The 8362-nt window shown below is 43.5% G+C and overlaps 1 non-coding gene across 1 annotated transcript; it reads left to right on the forward strand.

The window, feature by feature from the left end:
* The first annotated feature begins 109 nt into the window (after positions 1-109).
* Positions 110-182, forward strand: TRNAV-CAC (transfer RNA valine (anticodon CAC)). Its single transcript has one exon. It is a non-coding gene; the product is annotated as a tRNA-Val (tRNA).
* The last annotated feature ends 8180 nt before the right edge of the window (positions 183-8362 follow it).

The following is an 8362-nucleotide window of genomic DNA, read 5'->3' on the forward strand; positions in this document are numbered from 1 at the left end:
CCCTACCCTCCGCATCTTCAGCTTCCCCATCTGTATAATAAGGAGACTGATATCTACCTCATAGGATGGTGTGTGTACTCTGTGTCTTAAAGAAAATAATGCTGGGACTTCCCTGGTGGTCCAGTGGTTAAGACTCTGCACTCACAATGCAGGGGGCCCGGGTTCGATCCCTGGTCAGGGAACTAGATTCCACATGCCGCAACTAAGATCCCGCATGTTGCAACCAAGACCCGGCGCAGCCAAATTAAAAAAAAGAGAAATGGATCTGTTAATTTGATGCAATGTGTTGCCTGCAGCGAACGCTTAGTAAATTGTAAAAGCTCTTATTGTGTTTGAGGGTATTTTGTTTTTACTGCCACAAAGACTTAGCAGACTATCACATGTTCACAAAGGTGCTTTGTGTCCACCTAGAGGGGTGGGATACGGAGGGTGGGAGGGAGACACAAGAGGGAGGAGATATGGGGATATATGTTTATGTATAGTTGATTCACTTTGTTATACAGCAGAAACTAACACACCATTGTAAAGCAATTATACTCCAATAAAGATGTTAAAAAAATAAAATAAAACATCAATAACCATATACACATAGAAAATTCTATTTTCACAGTTATCTTCCTATATTTTCACCCATACTCATAAAATTTAAATGTCCTCAACTGACATAAATGGTTATTAGTAGTTATTAAGTTTATTTAGCATTTTATGGTGAATCTCTAACAAGAAATAATAGCATTAGATAAAGAAAGCTCAAAACATATGCCAGCCTCTCCCAGCCCAGCACCACCGCTTTCAAAGCCTTCAGGAACCATAAATGCATCTATCATCGCTCTTAACAGCATCCTTGCCAGCATGCCTGTTCTATTACAGATGTGGAAAAAATAAACACATCAAAAACAATACAAATAAAATAAAATGGACAAGTCCACCGTAAATACATTCAGGTCCATGCGAATTTGTAAGGCATACACGCAAAAACCTTTAAGTGGTGGCCCCTCCATCTCTGAAGCAGGCAGAGAAAAGCAGTTGTGAAAATCTCATACAAGAAAAGAGACATTTCAAATTTAACTGTGAAATGAGGCTTTGAAGACCCATGATTTCACAGATGAAGGGAAAGGGAGCCTCCGAGGGTTTTTATGCCCTTGGCCCCAAATGACACAGCAGAGCCTGGACCACAACAATGGCTGCCCAGCCCCCAGCCTTAAGGATCCCACATTTAAATGCAAATTAAAAGACTCAACTGTACAAATTATTGGACAAGGAAGTGGGAGGGAGGAGGAAGTGTGGCAGATAGAAAAATGGCCCACAGAGACGTTCACATCCAAATCCCAGAACCTGTGAGGATGCTCCCTTACACAGCAAAGGGGGCCAGTGCAGACGTGATTGGGTTAAAGATCTTGACATGGGGGTGCTAATCCCGGGTTATCCAGGTGGGTCCAATGTAATCACAAGGTTCCACAAGAGACAACAGGAGTGTCAGAGTCAGCCAGAGATGTGACCACGGAAACAAGGAAGGGGCCACACGCCAAGGAGTATTGGCAGCCTCTAGAAACTGGAATAGGCAAGGAAAGGACTCTCCCCAAGAGCCTCCAGAAGGAACAGAGCCCTGCCGAAACGCTGACTTCAGGACTTCTGACGTCCAGAACTGTAAGATTATAAATTTGTGTTGTTTTAAACCCCTAAGTTTGTAGTTTGTTATGGCAGCAATAGGAAACATATGCAGGAAGGAATGTGGAAAACAATTTAAAAGTGGTATTTTGTGGTTGATTTATTCACTGCTGAGCAGGGTTGCAAGCATCTGAACAAGTCTGAGGCTGAGGTTCCCCGATTCTTGGGTGATAGAAAAATGAGAACAATGCAGTGAATTTTTCTTAAATAAGCCCCAAAGTATTCAATGTAAAAGGCTATGCCTTATTCTGATCATGGGACCTTTCGAAGCTGCCCCTTTTTGGGGGTGGGGGGGTGAAAGCAGAGACGAGAAAGACCAGAGGCATCTTCTCCTTTACGAAGGATGACGATGACAGATGGCATCTGGCTTTAAAAATGTCTTTACTTGACAGAATCACAGAGATGGCGGCCTTTCTGCAGTTTGTCTTCTTTGTCTCTCTGGTCTGTTAAGATGTGGGAACACCTCTTCAAGAGAACATGGTCATCGCGCCTTCATTCACATCTTTGGAGAGAGCAGCCTTCACCTCCCTCTGGCTGGTGGGTGAACCCTTCCTCGATTCCTGCCCCTCAAAGCCATTTACCTTTCTTAATAGCCTGGCTTGAAACGGCGTCACTGGGTATAAATGCACCTTCAACATGAATTTCTCAATCCTGGACCGCAGAGTCCAGCATACAAGCTTGACGTGTTATTCATGTGAAAAGTGAAATGGGAGCTTCTTTCCCAGGATGGCGTGTTGGGGGGGGGGGCAGGGGGTAGCTTTTTTCTGGCAGAGCCGGCAGCAGCACAGAGTAAGGAAGCACATGGATCGTTTTTTCCCAAAATAAAAAATAAACACTCTGGTCTGTGCTTCACACAGCTTAGATGCATCAGAGATGTTGAAAAGCCAAAGTCATCTCCTCTGCTCAGCCTCCGGTCACCCTAAAAACGGCTGCCCAGGAACGTAAGGAAAGAAGTGTGGCTCGTAAGTCATACAGGAGGGCTTCCATTTACACCAAGATTATTAATAACACTGACGGTGACGATACTACAGACGAAGATGATGCTGGTGGTGGTGGTGAGGGTGATGATGCTGGTAATGACAGTGGCTGACATTTACTGAGTATATTCCCTGGGCTAGCCAGTGGGCTAAAAGCTTCACATGTTCAGCTAATTCAACACTCACGACAGTCCTAGGAGGTGAAGATAAAATTTTTCCCACTTCCCTCATCAGGGTTTATAGCAGCTCAGAGTCGGCCCATACACGAGCAGCCAGTGGAGGGGCTATACAGGGCCAGAGGCCAGCCTGGATGAGAGGCCAGAATGCCAAAGCCCTGCAGGGTCTCTTCCTCAAACTTCGCCCTCTCTGGGCCTCACGTTGCCCTCCTGATGGCTTCCCACAAATCACAACATCCAGCCTGGATCCCTGACAGGCAAATGTGCCTGTGCACTCCTGAAGTCCACCCGGGTCTACAACATCATGGTAATGGATTTCTCATTCCTTACACAGAAGAACCCAAATTGAGGTAATTCCAGAAATGCAAGGTTGGCTTAACATCCAGAAAAGATTAATGTAATTCACCACTTTAACAGAGTAAATGATAAAAAAGCATATGATCATCCCAATCGGTGCAGAAAAAGAATTCAATGAAATGTAACTCCTATTCAGGGAAAAATGAAAAAACCTACTTGACTACTCTGACATTGAGGGGTGGGGGGGGGACACTACAGTCCCTCAGCCCATTTAACAGATGAAAACACAGAGGCCTCCAGAGGAGTCATGACTTGCTCAAGGAGGCACAGCAAATGACAGCAGCCCTGGGACCCTGGGGTGTCCCTTCCAGACTGTCAACACCACACCACTCTTCCTGACCCAAGCCTTCACCATCTCTCATTGAGATGAAAAATAATACTTCAGCTGCTTTCCTATATAAAATCTTCTCTCCATCACCAAAGTTACCTTCCTTAAATCTTACTCCAAAACACTACGTGGTTCCTCTTGGCTTCCTGAATAATGGCTCATTCTCCAGCTCAGCATTCAAAGCCCTGTGGGATCTGACTTCGGTCCACCTTTCCGATCTCATCTCCTCCCCCCACTCCCCCTCCTTCAGCTCCCCTTCCCCCCACCCCAGGCCTATCACAAGCTGCTCCTGCCACTAGGAATGCCCCTCCCCCCACTCCCTCTGAAGACCCCACTTGTCTACAAGGGCTGCCTTTAACTTCACATCCTTTTCCAGATCCTTACTGAACTCTGACATCTTCCCCTGGACCAAAAAATGGTACACGCACACCTGAATTAACTGCTTGCTTCCCAACTTTCCTATGAGCTCTGTGACTCCGCAGGGCCTTGGAGGGTTACTTATCTATATCTGTCTCTTCCTCCAGACCCAACTCCTTGGTGAAAGTAAACATTTGTTAATCACTGGATTTTCCACAGTAGCTAACACCATACCTTGCAGGCATTCAACAAAAATTCACTGCATTTAACCAGACCACAAAGTATTCCTTCTTGTGAGGTTTGCAACAGAGTGAAAGCAAACACTGTATCATGTGTTCCTTTTCAAAATGATCTTGACCTCTACAGACAGATCCAGGAGCCCGAGACTTATTCAATCAATAAGAAAGAGAGACACAATATTAGCTTTCCCAGCTCTGCTTTGGGTTTCTTCCATCTAATGAGATAATCCACCATCGGCGCGCGGGTTCAAAGCCTCCTTAATGCACCAAAGGCATGGGCTTGACCACACATCACTTCTCAAAATCTGCTCAGCTCCCAGCTTCTCTCCCTATTCCACACACTGTCCCCCTGAAACATGATTTCAGGATTTCAAGTAGCAATTTAAAAGTTAATTAATTCTTTTAGAAAGTCAATTTGTGAAAATTAACGGCTCTGTGATCTCATTCCCTTTGTCTTGCCATCAGTGGGGAAAAAGTGTTCAACAGCAGGCATCTTCGCAGGGCTGGGGAAAATGCAGACCCTGTCCTTAAGGGGACGGAGCATGGACCCTGGCTGTGCCCCCCACAGGGCCTGCTTCTGAGGGGCTGTCTGTCTTGCTCTCCTTGAGTTTCACAAGCCCAACACATGTTTATCTAGTCCATGCCAAGCACAGACATACAGCGCTTCCCAAGCCTCTATCTGGCGTCTGCTCTGGTCCAGCAGTGGGCTGGTGCTGCAGAGATAAGCTGAGCACAATGCAGCCCCAGGGAGTAAACTCACCCCGCAGCCTGGTCTCTAAGGAACAACCTTTTCACATATCGGACCCATTCAGGAAAAACAGTGTAGAAAGAATCAGAAAACACTTACGTACAACCTTTGAACTTGACTCTGGGCAGGGGGCAGCTCCCACCCTACATCAGAGCTAGGGGCTGGGCTTCCTAAATTTTATTGTAAAAAAGAGACTGGCACCCACTCAATTACCAGCTTCTATGACCCACAGCCCAGTCCTTCCACTTCTCTGATTTGGGGGCAGGCGACTCAGGCAGAGTTAGAGCCTCCCAGAGGCCTGAGCCATGGTGACCCAAAGCACTGCTTTCACCATCAGCCTTACTTTTGCCCAGCACCTAACAGTACCTGGCACACAGCAGGAACTCTAACATGGATGGAAGCAAGGAAAAGGAACAGGATAGGGAAGGGAAGGGAAGGAAGATCCTTAGAGCCTGGTCCTAAGGATGCTGCTACAAGTGTTGTCTCTAATATTTTTTAAAGATAAAACAAATAAAAAGTAAAATACTTAGGAACAAACTTAACTAAGGAGGTCAAAGACTTGCATACTGAAAACAACAGACCAATGCAGAAAGAAATTAAAAGATACAAATACGTGGAAAGTCATCTCACGTTCATGGACTGGAAGAGTTAATATTGTTAAGATGTCAATGCTACCCAAAGAGATCTACAGATTCAACGCCATTCCTATTAAAATCCCAATGACAGGGACTTCCCTGGTGGTCCAGTGGTTAAGACTCCAAGCTTCCACTAAAGGGAGCATGGGTTCGATCCCTGGTCAGGGAGCTAAGATCCCACATGCCACATGGTGTGGCCAAAAAATAAATAAATAAAAGAAACCCTTCTCTAGAGCGAGCACTCGCCCATTTAAAAAAAAAAAAAAATCCCAATGACATTTTTGCAGAAATAGAAAAATCCATCCCACAGGAGCCCAAATAGTCAAAACAATATTGAAAATGAACAAAGTTGGAGGCCTCACACTTCCTGATTTCAACACATACTACAAAGCCCTGGTAATCAAAACTGTGCGGCATATACAGACATACAGACTAATGGGATAGAATAAAGAGCCCAGAAATAAACTCTCACATATATGGTTAAATTATTCTGACATGGGTGCCAGGACCTGGAGAAAAGATAATCTTTTCAACAAATGGGGTATTGGAAAAGACTTGGTATCTGTATGCAAAAGAATGAAGAATCATTCACAAAAAGTAACTCAAAATGGATAGAAGACGTAAACATAAAAGGAATAAAACTGCAAAGCTCTTAGAAGAAAACACACGAGAGAAACTTCATGGCACTGGATTAGGCAGAAATTTCTTGGCTATGACACCAAAAGCACTGGCAGCAACAACAATGACAAAAAATAGATGTGGACTTCATCAAAATTAAAACCTTTTGTGCATCCAAAGGAAACTATCAAAAGAATGAAAAAGCAACCCACAGAATGGGAGAAAATATTTACAAATCCTGTATCTGATAAAGAATTGATAACCAAAATATATAAGGAACTCCTACAATTCGATAATAAAAAACAACGTAACTCAAAAATGGACAAAGGTCTTGAATAGACGTTTCTCCAAAGAAGATACACAAATGGCCAATAAGCACATGAAAAAATGCTCAACATCACTAGTCAAATCAAAAACTACGAGATAGCAACGAAGACCCAACGCAGCCAAAAATAAATAAAGTAAATAAATCAATTTTTTAAAACTACGAGATATCACTGCACATTCACTAGGATGGCATTTTTTTTAATAGAAAAGAAAAAGTATTGGCCAAGATGTGGAAAAATTGGAAACTTTATAATATTGCTGGTGGGAATGTAAAACGGTACAGCCACTGTGGAGAACAGTTTAATGTTTCCTCAAAACGTTAAACTTAGAATTACCATATGATCCAGCAATTACACTTCTGGGTATATAGCCAAAAGAAGTGAAAGCAGGGACCTGAACAGATATTTGTACGGCCATGTTCACAGCAGCATTATTCACAATGGCCAAAATGTGGAAACAACCCGAGAGTCCACCAACAGATCAAATGTGGTCTATACGTACAATGGAATATTATTCAGTCTTAAAAAGGAGGGAAATGCTGACACAGGATACCTTGAAGACACTATGCTAAGTGAAGTAAGCCACACACAAAAGACCAGATATTCTATAATTCTTCTTACATGATGTGCCTAGAATTCTTAAAATTCATAGAGACAGAAGGTAGGATGGTGGTTGCCAAAGGCTGAGGAGGACGGCAATGGGGGTTAGTGTGTGATGAGTGGAGAGTTTCAGTTGCGGAAGATGACAAAGCTCTGAAGATGGAAGGGGGTGATGGCTGCACAACGATGTGAATGAGCTTAATGCCACAGAACCGTACACCCCAAAATGGTCAATTTATGCTATGTCTATTTTACCATAATAATAAAAAAGGATGCAATGAATAAAAAGAAAGATTGCTAAAGTAAATGAGGAAAATTCCCAGTGGACCCAGCATCCCCCATTTCTGTGAGCTGTGCAACATACAAACTCCCCAGTGGGTGTAGCAGCTTCCCTTACCTGGTTCAAAACATCAGGTTCAAACTAGAAGGAGAAATATAGGAAAACTAGAGGTGATGGGCTCAAGGTCAGAAAATCCCTCCAGCTGCATGCATGAGTGTGGGTCTGACAGAATACCCACATTTCTGAAAAGGGTACCACTTTCAAAGTCACAAAGTTACTTCTCTGGGGGTCATCTCTTTCTTTCCTAGGAATGGAGAGATTGTTTTCTCTGCCAATAAAATTCCCTGCGGCAAGATTTCATGCAATGTTGGATATTAGAAGCACCGAACTCATGCAAATAATTAAAGAAATGGTGCAGGGGCACAGCAAGATACAGGAACCGTCTTTGGTTATTCATTATTTCTTTTTGCCTTTTGTATGGAAACAGGTGTGAGGGATGGCAAAGATAAGATAGTGAAAAGAAATACATAAAAGAGTCTTCTGTCAAATTCTCACTGAACTGACAGACACAATTCAAAGATATTTTAATACCTTTCTTTAGAATAAAGTATCATTGAAGCCTTATCCACAACGAGGCAGAAACGATCTCATTTCTTTCTGGTCCAAAGGGTCGCAGTGCCCCAAATACGCAGGTTTCTTAGGAAATATACTGGTCGTGGATGAGTCTGGGCTTTATTGCTTTTCCGTGACACGAAAAATGAGTCCACCTTTCAACACTTTTGTCTTTCATAACGTCAGTGCCAGGGGAGAAGACCACGGACTTCATTATCGATGGTCTTTGCAAATCCACCCACAAATCAGAAAAGATTTAGCTGACCTGAATATTATCTCTTTTTGCATTTCATTTTGCTCAGCGGCAAAGAGATGCAGAGGAGAGATGGGGGAGAGATCTAAACTCTTTAATCATCCTTCTTCAGGCAGAAAGGTTACTGCAATTTGGGAAAATTTATGCCAGTGAAACAACCCGGCTCTTACCCACCCCATGCCCCCTCC

The sequence above is a fragment of the Neophocaena asiaeorientalis genome, unplaced genomic scaffold, assembly GCF_003031525.2.
Source record: "Neophocaena asiaeorientalis asiaeorientalis breed wild unplaced genomic scaffold, Neophocaena_asiaeorientalis_V1.1 scaffold108, whole genome shotgun sequence".
Lineage (NCBI taxonomy): Eukaryota > Metazoa > Chordata > Mammalia > Artiodactyla > Phocoenidae > Neophocaena > Neophocaena asiaeorientalis.